General features: G+C 46.8%; 1 protein-coding gene across 2 annotated transcripts in view; it reads left to right on the forward strand.

Moving 5' to 3' along the window:
- TMEM132C (transmembrane protein 132C) overlaps nucleotides 1-18,726 on the forward strand; it is a 716,061-nt gene that overhangs the window by 501,425 nt on the left and 195,910 nt on the right. The gene's annotated exons all lie outside the window — the stretch shown is intronic.

Below are 18,726 nucleotides of genomic sequence, written 5' to 3' on the forward strand. Positions count from 1 at the left end.
AGAAGCATGATTGCCTCCATGTCATTGACTTTGGGTGCAAGGATGTGGAGGTTTGGCTTCACGTTACGAGGTTGCAGGATGCGAAGCAGGCCGCGAAGCAGGCCGCGAAGGGCGGGCCAGACGCTCAGCCGGTAGGGGTTTCTGCGGCGCGCGCGGGCACGGAGCCTTCCACTGCACGGCGTTTTGGGGTATCCGGACGTTCAGCATGGCAAGTTCCATCGAAGGGAAATGCTTTGCTTTTAATAATTCTACCTGCACTATGGATCAGCGGTGTCGTTTTCGACACCTTTGTTTGCGATGCAACGGTTTCCACTACGCCGCCAATTGTGTTCGATTCAGCCGACAGGGGGCCAAGGCAGCCGGCGGCGCTGCCAATAAAGCAGCCGGTGGTGCCGCTGTTAACTATGGCGCCCACCCCAATACGTTTGGAGGCCATGTCCAAATGGTTGGGGTGGTATCCAAATAGGGGAGACGCTGATTTTCTTTTTTCCGGTTTTAAGTTTGGTTTTCGTTTGCCGGTTGAGGGCGATGTTGTTGTTCGGGCTCCCAGGAACCTGCAATCGGCTCGGGAGTTTCCTTTAGTTCTTCGGGCTAAGGTCGACTTGGAAGTGCAGCTAGGAAGAATGGCGGGCCCATTTGCGCAGCCGCCGGTGGAGAACTTAATAATTTCCCCGGTGGGGGTTGTTCCCAAGAATGCTCCAGGGAAGTTTCGGCTCATTCAGCATTTGTCTTATCCATCCGGGTCATCAGTTAACGATGCTATTCCTCCGGAGTATTGTTCGGTGGTGTATCAGTCTTTTGATGATGCTCTGGGTATGGTACGGGCATGTGGCCCCGGGGCCCTCATGGCTAAGATTGATGTTGAGTCGGCCTTCCGTTTACTTCCGCTACACCCGGAGTCATTCAGATTCATGGGTTTACGCATCAATGGGGAATACTTCGTGGACAAGTGCTTGACTATGGGGTGTTCCATTTCTTGCGCGTTTTTTGAGAAATTTAGTACATTTTTGCATTGGTGCGTGGAGTTTTCTTGCGGGGGTCGTGGGATAGCACATTATCTTGACGATTTCCTGTGTGTGGGGCCCGCGGATTCTTTGCGGTGTAGTGAGCTTTTGTTCTCCTTACGAGCACTATTTAGGCATTTTGGGGTACCTGTGGCGGGCTACCTGGTGTTTGTCGTTCCTGGGTATCGAAATTGATACCACTGCAGGAGCTTGCCGTCTTCCTTGGGACAAGGTCGAGAAGCTTCGGGAGTCGATTCGACAGTGGGTGGGGCGTCGTAAGGTTACTTTACGGCAGGCACAATCTCTTTTGGGTCTTTTGAACTTTGCCTGTTGGGTTATTCACATGGGCAGGGTTTTTTGCCGTAAGCTTGAGCGGTCCACGGCTGGGGTTTTCAGGTCGCATCATTTTATTCGCTTATCTTCGGAAATTATGAGAGACCTTTCAGTCTGGGTTTCGTTTTTGGCGGAGTTTAATGGTGTGCGGATTTGGATGGCCCCGGTCATGGACAACACCGAGTTGCAACTCTTCACTGATGCGGCAGTTCAGCAGGTTTTGGTTGTTTTTTGCGTGGTTCCTGGTGCGTTGCGGCTTGGCCTGCGGGTTGGTCACAGAGGGGTCTGACGAATGACCTTCTATTGCTGGAACTTTTTCCCATTATGGTCGCCTTGGAGATTTGGGGTGAGCGGCTTAGCAATCGCAGTATTCTCTTCCATTGCGACAATCTGGGAGTCGTACATGCTGTCAACAATCAGAGAGCTAAGGCGCTGCGTGTTCTGCGTGTGTTGTCACGGCTAGTGCTGACATGCATGCGTTTCAACGTCTTGTTTCGGGCTCAGCATATTCCTGGGGTTGAGAATGGCGTTGCGGACGCGTTATCAAGAGGGCAGTGGGATAGATTCCGATTGTTAGCCCCAGAGGCTGATGTGGTTGGTGTGCCCTGCCCCTCTTATGTTAGGCACATCATCGAGGCGGACTGGAGGGGCTAGCTAAGCTATCTCTTGCCCCAGCCACTCTCAAGGTGTACCGTCGGGCCTGGAAGGATTGGGAAGATTTTTCCTGTGACCAAGGGCCTAGAGGTAAGAGGGGTCGACGGTTGCTGCTTGCTTTTGTCTGGCAACTCTTCGTAACAGGGAGATCGAGATCAGTAGTATCTCGGTACCTTGCAGGGATATCATTTTTCTCAAAGTTAAAGGGTTTGCCAGATTTTACGAAGAGTTTCCTTTTAACGAAGGCTATCAAGGGGTGGGCGCGTTCAGCGCCGACTCCGCCAGATAGTAGGCGCCCTATCGATGCGTCCCTTCTTCCTTCACTTATTGGGGTAGTTGCGGAGATGGCGGCCACGAGTTTTGAAGCACTCCTGTTTGAATTGGCATTTTCCATGGCGTTTCATGGGGCATTTAGGTTGTCTGAATTGGTCGCGGCTTCCAAACGGACGGATTCTATTATGCTGCGTTCTGATGTGGTAGTGGGGGATGGGTCTTTGCTGTGCAGGCTGCGCCGTTCTAAAACGGATCAGTTAGGTAAGGGCCGATGGGTCACTTTAGCGCCATCGGTTGATGGGAGGTGTTGTCCAGTGACATTGGCTAATCGTTATGTGGGGGTGAGACCTTCGGTAAAGGGTACGTGGCTTCTACATTATGATGGTTTGCCTTTGACTAGGTATCAATTTAATTGGATGCTTAGGCGCTGCCTGTCCAGTCTGGGCCTTTCCCCTCATGATTTCGGCTCGCACTCATTTAGGATCGGGGCCGCCACCTCCGCGGCATCAGCAGGGTTTTCAGTGGCCAAAATTAAGGCTTTGGGCCGATGGAAGTCGGCTAGTTATAAGCGTTACATTCGGCCGTTTTCTGAATAAGTTTGTTTGTTTGTTTTTATTAACAGTTCGGTTGTTCAGATGTGTTTCTGTCATTTCAGTCTTGTGTGTCTCCCCTGTCCTCCCTACTCGGATGGCTAGCTACTCGTCACTGTTGGCAGTGGGGGTCTGGAGTGCTTTTTACAATTTTTTGCCTGTACTGACGGACTGAATTTGGCTTCTTAATATTTAATTCGGCTAATTGGATTCTAATTATAAGTCCCTCAGCTGGTTTTTAAGTTTCACCTCCTGCCGAGTTATTTTGTGTGAGCCTAGGCCCCCCCCTCCCCTCCCCTGCCCCCCCCCCCTTTTTTCCTTCACTAATGCACCCCCCCCCCCTCCCCTTCTCCTCCCTTCCCTCCTTTTATTATTTTGATTTATCCTACTGTATCTTTATGTCGCTTCGATTGGCATGAAGCTTGTTTCACAGGAAATTTAATTCCTTACAGAATTTTCTTTTTGGCAGATCCTCAGTATTCGAACAGTTAATTCACAACGTTCAGTTATTTGGTGGGTTTAAACGAAATTAATCTTTTTTTGCCTTTTCCCTCCTTGTAGGTTTGCGGAATGATAGGTTTAGCAATTGGGTGATTGGTCACTCATATATTTTTTGGGCGGCTAGGCTTATGGCCTCAGACGGGGCGCCGCGGTTTCCAATGTCGGCAGATGTGAGGTGGATAGGAGTGAGGGGTATGCTTTGGCGGGAGTTGAAGGCCAAACTTCTTGAACAGGCTAGTCGGTTTGGTTTGCCTAGGATTTTGGTGATTCACTTAGGTGGAAATGATTTGGGGAATGGAAAAGCGGTGGATCTACGGTTGTTGATGGTGCGTGATTTGGAGGAGATTATGATGGCTTGGCCGGGTTGTAGAGTGGTGTGGTCTTGTATGGTGCCCCGTTTATGTTGGCGAGGAGTGTTTGATTGTAGAGCGATTGATGGAGCCAGGAAGAAAGTGAATTCAGCGGTGGCTAAATCAGTTTTAGCGAAAGGAGGTGCTGTGGTTTGGCACCAAAGGATAAAATTTCGTTCTGGCCACTTGTTTAGGCCAGATGGCGTTCACTTAGCTAGAGAGGGATTGCATTTGTTTATTGAGGATCTGTTTTCGGTTGTGGGTTCTTTAGGTTAGGGGTATAGTGGCGGAGCGTGTTTCTGTAGTCAGAACCTCGCTGTTGGCGGGAAAGAACGCCAAGTTACCTGTTGGTTAAGAAATTGATTGGAGTTAGATTGGTGGTTGATTTTTAGGTGCGCTCACCTTCGTTGACTGGTATACATCTGCTAGTCCACCTTTACGGGGGCAGCCTCACCACCTTTACGGGGGGGTAGTCAAGAAGAAAGTTGAGTGGATACCTTTGGTGTTTTAGATGGTTTGATTTGGTCGGGGGTTAAGTTGGTTTTAGCCGTTCTTTCGTGCCACCATACTTTAAATTTTATTATCTCATGCAGTCATTAGATTGCATTAGTTCATTTAAATAAATAGCTAACAATTTCTGCCAAAATTTATGTCTCCGTGTCTTTATTTAATATATAAAGTATTTTAAGTTTTGGTGTTATATATTTGAAAACACAGGGCAATTATCAGCCGATAGGGGGTTTATGATGAGTGACACATGATGCTGTACTTTATCACATAGTACATAGATATACAGTATGTGTGCTTTTTAAAAAGTATAATACAGTATAATAAACGTTAACAGGCTGGCATTTAGGTGACAAGATTCTCCAGATAATTTATAGTAGAAAGAAGCTGTTGGAGAGTGAAACAATACAAGGGTCAGCCTCATTATAAGATCACTCTCATTATAATTACAGTATATTCGATCTATTATTACAAGTCATTCATAATACAAGAATTGTTTTGCTCACAGCTCTAGCTACCTGATATTTTTCAATAGATTTTCACCCTGTGGTGCTAATAATAGGGTAGTTAGCTGTTCTCTGTTTGTCTTTAGTCGAAAGAATTGGACCACAGGCCAGCACTCTCCCACGGATACAGGCCTGTAGTTAATGACTCACCAGTTACCAGAGCCATTTCCCCCCACGTCTTCCCTCTAATATATTGTTACCCAGGGCTGACTATAGAGGACACTGTTTTACCAAGTTGGCCAAATGTAGATGAATGAAGCATGTGTGTGTGTGTGTGTGTGTGTGTGTGTGTGTGTGTGTGTGTGTGTGTGTGTATATATAGTATTTAATTTTTGTATTGAGAGGTACAGTAGATTAGGTCATAGATTATTGCTGCTCCATTTACAAATAGAAAGGATCTATATTTCAGAATATTTGAGACATATTGCATACCTCCCAACTTTTGGGCGGTTGAAAGAGGGACTCCCTGCGCGGCGACCGATGGGGGAAATGGGTGTGGCCTCAGAAAAGGGGCGTGGCCTTGCAGGAAAGCCAAAATTGCAAACCAAGCCACCATTTCACATCACTCCGTGAATAGATTCTGTGCGCATGCGCACAGCGTCTATTCACAGAGCAGAGATGATAGAGCCTCCTAACTGCCTCCCCCCCCCCCCCCCCCCCACCGCGGGACAATTGGGAGGTATTATATTGGGGAACAGCATTATATAAATAAATTTTATTATTCCTATTATTAGATTTTTTTTCAGATTCAGTATGTACATTTTCAGTTACAATTAAACTTACTTAATATACTCTATATATTGAGCCTTATTCAGAGTTGCAAACAAAAAATAAAAATATATGTGCAGACTTTCCCTTTTACAACTGAGTAAAGCTAGATACACACTATAAAATGATTATGCCGATTTGCCAATAATTGGCCTGATGTACTGTATACTGTGTATGAACGATTGTTTTGATGTTTCGCCAAAGTGAGAACTCTTGACCACAAACGCGCACCTACGATTATCCAATCTGCCAGTCAAGACCGAAAATCACGGCCTCAATCTCCTAATCAGGGCCGTTTCTAAACAATTTGGCTCCAAGTGCGAACAGTAACAAATGCAACCCCCCTCCCCCACTATAGACATTAAAAATGTGCCCCATCCCCCCATAAACATAAAAAAAACTATTCTGCGCACACGCTCCAGATGAGGGCGGCATGGCATTGCTAAAATGGGCGTGGTCTCACTAAAATGGCCATGGTCTTGCAGGAAAAGACTACTCCAGTTTTCAACCCTGCAACAACAGACCTCGGCCACCACAGGGAAAAAACAATTCCACCATATTAAGCTCCACACAGCAATGCCCCTTGCACCATATTATATCACACACCACAATGCCTGTGATACATTATGCCCTACAGTAAAGCTTCTAATTATGTTTAAATTAAATGCTCATTGCCGGGGGTTTCATGCGCTGGGTGTCATGCTCGTTGCCAGGGGTTACATGCTCTGGGGTGCATGCTCGTTGCCAAGGATAATGCTCGTTACTAGGGGTTTTATGCTCTGGGATCCATGCTTGCTGCCAAGGGTAATGCCTGTTGCAAGTAGTGTATATTTGCGCCCGCCAGCACTACTATGCGGCTGCTGATACTGGTTCTGGTCCCCCTCCTAATGTGTTACATTATGGTAAAGTAAAAGCATGCCGAGGCTTCTCACAATATAAAATATTACAGAGTACAGTCAAACGACCTTAAAGAGATGTGTTCTGCAAACATGGGGTAAATTTACTAAGGTGGGAGTTTTTTAGAACCAGTGATATTGCTCATAGCAACCAATCGGACTCTACTTAACATTTATTTAGCTGCTTCTATAATTTAATAGATAGCAGCTGATTGGAAGCTATGGGCAACATCACCAGTTATAAAAAAAACTCCCACCTTAGTAAATTTGCCCCATGGTGTCTTTATTTTTGTCAATCTTTTCATTACAATTACTAACATGACCAAGCAGCCACGTTTATAAATTTAAGCATTGGTCAGAGAATTCTATAAATTGTTTGTAAAATTGTTCTTAAAGTCATCTGTGGAAATAAACTCTCTTGTTCTTCATATTACATCAAAGTCTGTTCTGAGTTACAGAGATGATTGAAACTTTCAACAAAAATTTTTCATCGATCCGGTCAGCATCACATTTATATTTGTAATTTAATCAAGATTTTGGGCCAGTTCGTTCACAGTAAAAGTAACCCAAGAGGGCGTGGCTTAACATGCAGAGAGAAGAGACATGTCCCTGTGGAGCTCAAGCTGGGACTGGGTTTAAAATACGTTTACCCTGCACCCAGGGACTGCGGAATCGCCACTTACACCTTCTGCTCCTGCCCTGCACCTGAGAAGGAGGGTCGCGGAGCTGGTGAGCAATTGTAGGAGCTCCTGCCGGTTGTGCCTTCTCCTCTTCCCAAAGCCGGGGTCTCCATTATAAATGGTGGCAGCAGTGGACTTCCGGTGTGTGCAGCCCAGTTCTGGTTACCCTCCTACTTCTTCCCGAGTGCTATGGGCAACATCACCAGTTCTAAAAAATCTCCCACTTTAGTAAATTTACCCCCTTGTGAACGCATGCTGGCTGCCGCCTCCCCCCTTGATGAAGCAGAAATTGCAATCACATCACAATTTCTGCTTCATCATAGAAATTAAGGTTGGCTCTTTCTGATCGCGGTGGCTGCGTGCGACGTCACAATCACACCCACGCCACGTTCCCCGTTTCCATGACACCGCCCCCGTTTTGCCCACCTCTGCCCCTGAATGCTCCATCTCCGCCAAGGAAACAGATCATTGCCACCCCCTCCCCGCAAACACCTCTGCCTGATTGACAGGCAGAAGCATTCACATTTTCTGCGGCCTCCCACAAAAAATGCGGGTACATGTGCAAGACAGACGCTGCACATGCGCCCACATCCTTTTAGCAATTGTTGTGGTTGGATCGCGTTTTGCAAACCGACCTGAATTGGGCCCAATGTCCATTGTTGTTTTCTGGACTAGTAAAGAACTATGGGGGTCATTTCGAGATGATCATAGCTGTGCTAAATTTAGCACAGCTACGATCATTCACACTGACATGTGGGGGGACGCCCAGCACAGGGCTATCCCGCCCCGCATGCCAGTGCCGGCCCCACCCCCGTAGAAGTGCAATGGCATCGCACAGCGGCAATGCCTTTGCACTTAAAGAGTAGCTCCCGACCAACGCAGCTTTAGCGTGCTGGCTGGGAGCTACTCGTCACTCCCCGGCCCGCAGCGTCTGCGTGTGACGTCACGCAGCCGCTGCGGCCCGCCCCCTGTTCGGTCTGGCCACGCCTGCGCTGGCCTGACCACGCCCACAAAACGGCGGCCAAACGCCGCCGTTCCGCCAACCCCTTCCCCCCCCCACCCCGCCCAGCGACCGCCTCTGCCTGTCAATCAGGCAGAGGTGATCATAACGGACCGACGGCCTTCGGCCGTCTGGCATGCGCCGGTGCATGCGCAGTTCTGGCCCGATTGCACCGCTGCGATAAACTGCAGCGTGCGCTCGGGTCAGAATGACCCCCTATGGAACAGATATGACACGCTCTTCTAATAGATTACAGCAGCATTAAATATAAAAATCCCAGCCTAAAACTGTTCACATTTCTCTGGTCTCCAGTGTGCATTGTTCAGCAGTGAATCTTGAAACCATAGAGCAGGACAGTATTGGTTAATCTGTTTATTTATTTATTTATTTTTTTATCACGTCTCTCTATCACGGACCATTTTCTTTCCTCAAACAAGGTCAGACTTGGCGGTAAGAAGACCTTGTCTTTTCCACCAAGTGATTGTAAATAAGTAAGGTCAGCATTATTTTGTTTTATTGATGAGTATGTTTCTAAGTTTAACCTGATGATTTTCCTGCATTCAGATTGCATTAGCAGCTTTACTTGCAACTGAGACAGAGAGCCAGCTGTACTGCGAAAATATGCAACATCCGCTGTCATTTGTATAGAGATGGAAACCGGCTGTGTCTCTAATCTGACACTTGCATACAAAGGGCCTAGTTCAGACCTGATCGCTGTTTCACAGCCGCCGATTATCAAATGACTGAGCTTGCATATGCACCACAATGCACACACGCGTCGCCAAACAGTGACAGAATGGTGTGAAAACTTCGATTGCTAGGCGTACGCAAGGTGATTGACAGGAAGCCGACATTTGTGGGTGGTAACTGGCTGGTTTCTGGGAGTGTCAGGAAAAACGCAGGCGTTCCCAATCGTTTTCAGGGCGGATATGTGACCTCAGCTCCAGTCCCGATCAGCCTGTTTGTATTTCACTGTAGGAGTAAGTCCTGGGCTACGCACAGACTGGAAAAATCATTTGATGGTGAATGAGTTGTGAACGGATTTGCAGATGTCCGCTGTCTGGTAGAATTTTCGCATGGCGCACATGCATTCGCACACTTGCACGGGGCGGGTTTTCACTGTCCCTGGGCAGCGACTGTCTGATCGCAGACCTCTTCACATTTGCAGCACAGCGATCAGGTCTGAATTAGGCCCATAGACACCTCATTGGTTGCATCATCAAACATCTGCACAGTGGGCCTAATTCAGACCTGATCGTAGTAGCAAATTTGTTAGCAGATGGGCAAAACCAAGGCCCTCATTCCGAGATGATCGTAGCTGTGCTAAATTTAGCACAGCTACAATAATTCAATAATTCACACTGACATGCGGGGGCACGCCCAGCACAGGGCTAGTCCACCCCGCATGTCAGTGCCGCCCCCCCCCCCCCCCCGCAGAAGTGCAAAGGCATCGCACAGCGGCGATGCCTTTGCACCTCAAGAATAGCTCGCGGCCAGCGCAGCTTTAGCGTGCTGGCCGGGAGCTACTCGTCGTTCCCTGGCCCGCAGCGGCTGTGTATGACGTCACGCAGCCGCTGCAGGCCGCTCCCCGCACGGTCCGGCCACGCCTGTGTTGGCCGTGCCGTGCCATCGAAGCGGCGTCCAAATGCCCAGCGACCACCTCTGCCTGTCAATCAGGCAGAGACAATCGCAGCCCAGCTACGGCCTTCAGCTGTCTAGCATGCACCCGCGCACTATGGCGCCGGCGCTTGCGCAGTGGGTACCCATTCACTCAGGTGCGATAAAAAGCAGCGAGCGAACGGGTCAGAATGACCCCCATGTGCACTGCAGGGGGGACAGATATAACGTGTAGAGAGAGTTAGATTTGGGTGAGTTGTATTGTTTCTGTGCAGGGTAAATAATGGCTGCTTTATTTTTACACTGCAATTTAGATTTCAGTTTGAACACACCACAGCCAAATGTACCTCTCTCTGCACATGTTAAACTGCCCCCCTGCAGTGCACATGGGGGCTAATTCAGACTTGATCGTAGATGTGCTAAATTTAGCACATCTACGATCACTTTCACAGGGTGTAGTATGGTATACCGGCAGTCGGGCACCTGGCGACCAGCATACTGGCGCCGGAATCCCGACCGCCGGCATACCGACAGCTGGGTGAGCGCAAATGAGCCCCTTGCACTACGCGCGCCACACTATCTATTCACCCTCCAGGGGGGTCGTGGACCCCCAAGTGGGAGAAAAGATGTCGGTATGCCGGCGGTCGGGATTCTGGCGCCAGTATGGTGGTCGCCAGGAGCCCGGCCGCCATCAAACTGAAGACCACCTCTTTCATAGACATGCAGGGGGACGCCCAGCACAGGTCTAGTCGGCCCCGCATGTCTGACTCTGCCCCCCACCCCCCCGCACAGGTACAAAGCATCGCACGCTATTGTACCTGAAGAGTAGCTTCCTACCAGTGCAGCTCCTGCGTGCTGGTAGGGAGCTACCCATCGCTCTCCGGGTCACAGCAGCTGTGTTGCCCGGACCACGCTCCCAAAACGGCGGCCCAACGCCGCCGGCTCACCCCCTCCCACCCAACGAACGCCTCTGCCTGTTAATCAGGCAGAGGCAATCACTGGGTTGAGATGCCGATCGCATCTCTGGCATGTGCCAGCGCACTTCTTCGCAGTTCAGAACTGATAGCCCGCTGTGCGAAAACGCACAGTAGCGATCAGGTCTGAATTAGCCACATGGTTTTGCCCATCTGCTAACAAATTTGCTGCTCCGATCAGGTCTAAATTAGGCAAAGTGTGAGAAACTGATCCTATTATTAATTTGCCGCATCTGGGGAAGGTTGTAGTGGCATCCGAAAACACTGGAGGTGCGGGATGCCAGTCATTCTCAGACTTTTTTTTAAAGGGGCAATTACCTACAAGGCATGGTTTTACTTGTAAGTAATTGCCCCTTTAAAAAAAAGTTAGAAATCATCCGCCATCCTGCACCTCCGACGATCTCAGACGCCATTACATCCTGCCCCTTGCATTGCTGCCCTAGGATACGCAACTGAAATTTTCCCTGTTCCTTCACAGGGGCGGAATGGGGAAATGTTTCCTCCCCAGGTAGGAACACAGATATTGTGGCATACACTGTGTAAAATATCTCAGTGTATGGCCAGGATATTTTTTGGTTTCAGGCTGTCAGATAAATGTCTGTCTGCCAGTCATTATATCTTACAATGTATACCCAGCATAACTTCTGCACCAGGTGTGAGTGGGGCTCTGAGAGGGAGGAGGAATACCTGCAGCCATGCAGACATGGGTTACACACAGATGTGGTGTTAGCCTATCAATGCTGACAGGGGTTTGTTAGGTACTGTTACCTCCCTCCCCTACACCCGAACCCTCCCTGTCCGCAGCCTAACCCTAACCTCCACCATTGGTGCCTAACCCTAACCTCCCCCCGGTGGTGCCTAAACCTAACCACTCTTTCTAGCAGCCTAAACCTAACAAAGACACATCATTGGCCCCTTAGCGCCTAACCCTAACACTCGCCCGGTGCTGTCAAACCCTGACTCTCCCTCTCTGCAGTATAACCCTAACCTCCCCTACCCTGCAGCCTAACCCTAACCCCCCTGGAGTGTGCCTAAACCTACCCCCCCCCTCACGAACCCTAAACCTAAGGCGGCCATTATTACTTACCTTCGGGATCCTGACTATCGTGATTCAGCCGTCGGGATCCTGATCCTTTCGGGATTCCAATGTCAGTGTTCTGGCGGCTGTTGGGATTCCGGTGTTGGTATTACGGCTGCTGGGATCCCGACAGCCGGGATCCTGAACGTATATCCTAACCAGGTATTGGCAATGATTGCCTCCACCATTAGCTTACTTAATATTTATGAAGGATCATGAAAAGTGCCAAGTTACACATACACAAAGGGGACCTGGACTAACTGGCAAAGGGATAAGTATCTTCTTTGGATACAACTCCTGGTGGCTGAGCATTATTCAGCTGCCCCAGAAAAGTTGCTTTTAGGTAAAATGCTGTGATATAAGATTTTCTTTTGCTGCAATAAATGATGCTAGAAACTCCTATTGCGGCTCATTGATCAGTATACCTCTATGTAATTAGCCAGATTGCTGCCACGTAACCTTTTTAAACACGTTCAAAGTTCATAGTGTCAACCGGGTATGGCTGGTATTGTCGATGCTTCAGTTACATTACTTGTCAGTGTTGCTTACACTCTGCAGATGTCTGGGAACTGAAATAAGTGAGAAATTGGAATTATTGTGCCTGTGTTGGAATCAATGAGGTTGCAGATTGTAGAAATCAGTGAGATATGGACTGTAAATTAGGACAGAGAAAGTCATTGGGAGATTACTCACCCAGTATGAGAAGGCTGATCACACAACTTGTTGTTGCATATATCGTCCCTGTTTCAATCCTAACTGGGGAATCGGTGACCCGTTCATATAATATGAATTTTATAGATTAATTTACCAGGCAGTCTATCTTGCTATTTCAGCTTCCCTGGGGCAGTGAGACTTATTGAGGTGAGTCCAAACCTACATTAACTGCAACAACTAAAATGTCTGGATTAGTTTAAGAAAAAAATCCTGAGAATAGGACTGAGGAGCAGTGGAGGGCAAGAAAAGCCTGATTTGTTTGGATGTTCGTTGCTGAATATGCATTTGGTAAATAAGTAGGGACTTGTGTATTCAGTGTATCATCTCCAAAGCAAAATCACATTTCTCGGATTGAACTCTGTTGCTCTGCCTGTTTTCTGCATTTCAAGATTAGTTCAGATGGAAATTCACATTTTCATTTTTGACCCTTTAATCTCCTCATTTCTTTAAGGCCACTTAATGGTCCATCTGTTTTACAAAATAATTTCATAGGAGAGAGAAAAAGCAGTAGCTTAAACTGAAAGGCAAATGAAAAATATTGTTGTAACGTGAATGTCAAGAGCACATTATTTATGAAATGAGCAGCGTTGAAACAACTGTATTACTTTGGCCGATTATCCATTGATGTCGCGTTAAATGCCAGTGACACCAAAGACAGCCTTTTACACTACACTAGAGTCTAGACCTCATGCATTTACCAAAATCTAGTACAATCAACACTGCCATTCCAAAAAATGGTATTTATGTATTCAGAACAGAAATGCAACATAACATGTACACATTCCTAATGCTGTATAATCCTTAAGAAAATGAAAAGACAGGGTGGAGTAGAGGCTGCAATTAGAGGAAGAGTATAGGGCAGGAAGGGAGTGTGGACATAAATGAGATTCAAGATGTAGGAAGGGTCAGAGATGTTAAGTGCCCTCTAAGTGATGATCAGGAGTTTGAACCAGATTATCATGGGGAGACAGTGAGGTAGTGTGCAGAAGGGGAATGGCAACAATAATAATAATAATAAGAGTAGTTGCACTGTACAGCGGCAATGCTTTATATATATAGCTATATATATATATATATATATATATATATATATATATACTTGCAAACTGATTATGCTGGAGACACTTGGCAAATAGTTTGTCCCAGAGGTTCCCAAACTGTGTGCCTAGGTACCCTGGGGTGCCGCAAGGCTCTTGCATGGGTACCTCGGGTTGGTGGTTCAGGACCAAATCAAATTATTTTTGGTCCAAGTGATAGGCAAAAGCAATGCTAGTGGCTGCCAATCATAAACATGTATACAATCAGAAGCATCCCTGGCCTGTACACTGCAGCACGACATAACTGACCCTAAGGATGACAGGTAGGTTCAATTTACTTAATTTCATATTCTTTTCCAAAGTTATCAATAAAAAACTTTTAGTCTAGGGGTGCAGTGAAAAAAATGCTGTTAGTCCTTTGCGCCGTGATTCAGAAAGGTTTGTGAACCACTGGTTTATCCAATGTTAACTCTAGTACATTGGGAGAAGCCCTAGTAATAAATAGAAGCCTTAATCTGACTGGGGAAAACTAATTGGCGACAGTTACACTTCCATTGCTTCCTAACTTAAAGTTAAATAATATTATATTTCCTGTGAACTTTGTTGCATTTCATTTGGGTAACTTATTACGTTGGTCTAAGTACCTCTTGTGATCATAATATGCATAGAGTGGCAGGAAGCAACAACTGGTCAATTAGCTGAATGCTTTCTGAGTCCTCATATTTTCTTTTTTTTTTTTTTCATGGAAGATGGAAAATATCCCTCCAACAGCAAAATCTTTTCCCTCACAGCACAAATCTATCTCTTTCCCACTTATATTTCAAACTCAATTATATTGTTGCACTTCTGCTGAGAGAGGATGAAGTCAGGTTACAGTGTAGCTGGATAGAGATGAAAAAGCAATGCGATATAACCAATTACTGTACTTATTACATAAGATTCTGGCTTATTAGCTTGCAATACTTAACCAGTTTTTGCGTATATTTGCTTGGATGTATTTATAAATATGGCTGTGTCAGTTGAACACATCCAAAAACCAGGATGTACATTTGTATGGATAAGTCCTCTCCATCTTTGTCCAGTAATACATTGCAAGCATTGCTCAAATTTTCTTGTTGAAAATAAAGATTAGATCCCATAAAGGACATTATTTATTCTGTGCTGAGAAATTGCTGACATATCTGTCAACAATGATACAACTCATCCATCACCTGTGTAATTTAATAAAATGATGCCGTTTCTTTAGGTTTCTGACACGGCTTTCGCTCTTCCTGAACAATGTTCCTTCCTCTCCTTGTCTTAGCCAGACCTCAATATGTCCTGTCTGCCACATTATCAAATGCAGCCAAACAAATAGAAGATCTAGCTCATCCATCACTGTTTTAATTCCATACCTTACTGGGAATAGATCTCACCATGCACCAGAATTCTAACGAGAACTTCTAAACTTCATTGAGGAAAGGGTAAGACTGTACAAGGAGCTGAAAATAGAATCTGCAATTTTCTCCCCTTGTCAACCCCTAGAACTTGCGATCCCCTAAGACTTATTGTACATTGTTTTATGTGATGAATATGTTGCTCTGACTGAAATCTATGGAAGTCAGCATTTTAATTCATTCATGTGTATGACCCAAGAGTCCATGGTCAGAATAATTTTTCAGGGGAGCTGTTTAATGCATAATCTACAGTAACTTGTCCTATTTCTATCTTTCTATTCCTATCCTATTCTATTACAGGAACTGCTCCAAGTCAATAACTCCTTCAAGTCTTATGAGCATATTCAATTAGGTGTGAATATACCAAAAATCTTGCACCTGCTGGAGTCTGTGTGTGTGGTGCTGCTGGTGTGTGTGTGTGTGTGTGTGTGTGTGTGTGTGTGTGTGTGTGTGTGTGTGTGTGTGCGGTGCTGCTGGTGTGTGTGTGTGCAGTTCTGCTGTTGTGTGTGTGCGGTACTGCTGGTGTCTATGAGAGGGTTGTCAGAGGTGCCTCCCTCACCCCCACCAGCCGTGTCTGTCAGCAGTATTGGGAGCCTGTGGGCAGTCTGTGTAGACTAACTTTGCCCGTGAAAAACAATTGTGACAAGTTTTTTTTAATTGAATACCATAAGTATTTGGAGTGCGCATAGCCGGTAACTCAAAACTTTATGGGGTATATGCAATTCTGGGCGAATTGCGGCAATTTTTCGTCCGTTTTTAAATTCGACACAATTTGACCGTCGAATTCCGGCCGGCGGGTGCCGGAATTCGACATATTCAATAAAAAACGGATTCGACAGTCCCGCTGTCGAAAAACGGACCAATTAACGGATTTTGAATCAACTTTTCAGACGGTACAAAAAACGGTAAAAAACCCGAACAAAAATTGCGTGGGGGTCCCCCCTCCTAAGCATAACCAGCCTCGGGCTCTTTGAGCCGGTCCTGGTTGCAAAAATACGGGGGGAAAAATGACAGGGGATCCCCCATATTTTAACAACCAGCACCGGGCTCTGCGCCTGGTCCTGGTGCAAAAAATACGGGGGACAAATAGAGTAGGGGTCCCCCGTATTTTTTGTACCAGCACCGGGCTCCACTAGCTGGACAGATAATGCCACAGCCGGGGGACACTTTTATACCGCTCCCTGCGGCCGTGGCATTAAATACCCAACTAGTCACCCCTGGCCGTGGTACCCTGGAGGAGTGGGGACCCCTTCAATCAAGGGTCGTCCCCCCCAGCCACCCAAGGGCCAGGGGTGAAGCCCGAGGCCTTCCCCCCCATCCAAGGGCTGCGGATGGGGGGCTGATAGCCTTGTTGAAAATTAGCGAATATAGTTTTTTGCAGAAGAACTACAAGTCCCAGCAAGCCTCCTCCGCAAGCTGGTACTTGGAGAACCACAAGTACCAGCATGCGGTGGGAAACTGGCCACGTCTCCAATGTCGAAGAATCCGGGGTACCTGAAAATAAAATTATATACTCACCTAAATCCAGTGTCCTGTGATATTTGCAAACCACGTACTTGGCAAAAAAAAAAAACTGCATACCCGATCCACATGGACTGAAAGGGGTCCCATGTTTACACATGGGACCCCTTTCCCCGAATGCAGAGACCCCCGTGACTGCTGTCACAGAGGGTCCCTTCAGCCAATCAGGGAGCGCCACGTCGTGGCACTCTCCTGATTGGCTGTATGCGCGTCTGAGCTGTCAGACGCACATCGCACAGCCCCCTCCATTATCTCCATTATCTTCAATGGTGGTAACTTTGCGGTCAGCGGCTGACAGCGGGTAACCCCACCGCTGACCGCAAAGTTCCCACCATTGAAACTAATGGAGGTGCTGTGCGATGCGCTGTCTGCCAGCTCAGACGTGCATAGGGAATCAGGAGAGTGCCAGGACGTGGCGCTCCCTGATTGCCTGAAGGGACCCTCTGTGACAGGAATCACAGGGGGTCTCAGCATTCGGGGAAAGGGGTCCCATGTGTAAACATGGGACCCCTTTCAGTCCGTGTGGATCGGGTATGCGTTTTTTTTTTTTTTTTGCCAAGTACGTGGATTACAAATATCACTGGACACTGGATTTCGGTGAGTATAATTACCTTTCTTTTCAGGTACCCCATGGATTCTATTCAGAGAAGTGGACCGAACATCGTGTCAACATAGGTAAGCATGTATGTGTCAGCATGTGTGAAATAAAGTTGTATTTTCACGGTGTGCGTGTCCTGTTTTTATTTGGGTATTTTTCCCCAGAAGAACTACAGGTACCAGCGGGCCCGTTTCCCCCCGCATGCTGGTACTTGTGGTTCTCCAAGTACCAGCTTGCGGAGGAGGCTTGCTGGGACTTGTAGTTCTTCTGCAAAAAACAATATTCGTTCATTTTCAACAAGGCTATCAGCCCCCCATCCGCAGCCCTTGGATGGGGGGACAGCCTCGGGCTTCACCCCTGGCCCTTGGGCGGCTGCGGGGGGGACCCCTTGATTGAAGGGGTCCCCACTCCTCCAGGGTACCCCGGCCAGGGGTGACTAGTTGGGTATTTAATGCCACGGCCGCAGGGAGCGGTATAAAAGTGTCCCCCAGCTGTGGCATTATCTGTCCAGCTAGTGGAGCCCGGTGATGGTACAAAAAATACGGGGGACCCCTACTCTATTTGTCCCCCGTATTTTTTGCACCAGGACCAGGCGCAGAGCCCGGTGCTGGTTGTTAAAATATGGGGGATCCCCTGTCATTTTTCCCCCCGTATTTTTGCAACCAGGACTGGCTCAAAGAGCCCGAGGCTGGTTATGCTTAGGAGGAGGGACCCCACGCAATTTTTTTTCAGGTTTTTAACCCATTCCATAAAAAAAAACAAAAAAATATTTTAAAAAATATATAAATAATACTTGTGCCTCCTAAATAGACAAACCAAGTACCTAATCCATTCTAATATAAATAGATATACTATTAGGAATAAAAAAACCACAAAAAAACATGTTTTTAAAAAATGTTATTACATTCCGCCAGCAAAGTGAGGCGGATTGAAAATGACGTATTTACTGTCGAAAAGCACTGTTGTCGAATTTACATTCTTCAATTGAATATACTGTTGTTGAAAAGCCGCATTTGTACCATTGGAGAAATGTCGAATTTGTCAAATGTCGAATTTCAAAAAGTCGAATTTGAAAAGTCCGTTTTTTTTTGACAAAAAGTACTGTATTGCATTGTCGATTTTTTTTTTTTGGCGAAAAAGTCCAGTTTTTCGACATTTTCGGGAATTCGACCGCAATTGCATATACCCCTATGTGAGGTCCGCAATTTTCATTTTTTTTTGGCAGCAAGATCTTGCGTCCAATTGAAAAAGCCCCTTAATGTATTAGATAGAGCACAGGTTCTCAAACTCGGTCCTCAGGACCCCACACAGTGCATGTTTTGCAGGTCTCCTCACAAAATCACAAGTTAAATAATTAGCTCCACCTGTGGACCCTTTAAAAAGTGTCAGTGAGTAATTAATACACCTGTGCACCTGCTGGGTTACCTGCAAAACATGCACTGTGTGGGGTCCTGAGGACCGAGTTTGAGAACCCCTGAGATAGAGGCATGTGTCACTCCGTTACGTACCACAGGCTCCCCTTGTCTCTCCCAGTCAGTATGCAGAACAATAGATCGAAGCATCTGTGTGTAATCTACACATATACGTAATTCCAATATGAAGTCAGATGCATTAGTATAGAAAACAGTATAAACTAGAGATGAGCGCCTGAAATTTTTCGGGTTTTGTGTTTTGGTTTTGGGTTTGGTT

The sequence above is a fragment of the Pseudophryne corroboree genome, chromosome 1 (genome assembly GCF_028390025.1).
Source record: "Pseudophryne corroboree isolate aPseCor3 chromosome 1, aPseCor3.hap2, whole genome shotgun sequence".
Classification (NCBI taxonomy): domain Eukaryota; kingdom Metazoa; phylum Chordata; class Amphibia; order Anura; family Myobatrachidae; genus Pseudophryne; species Pseudophryne corroboree.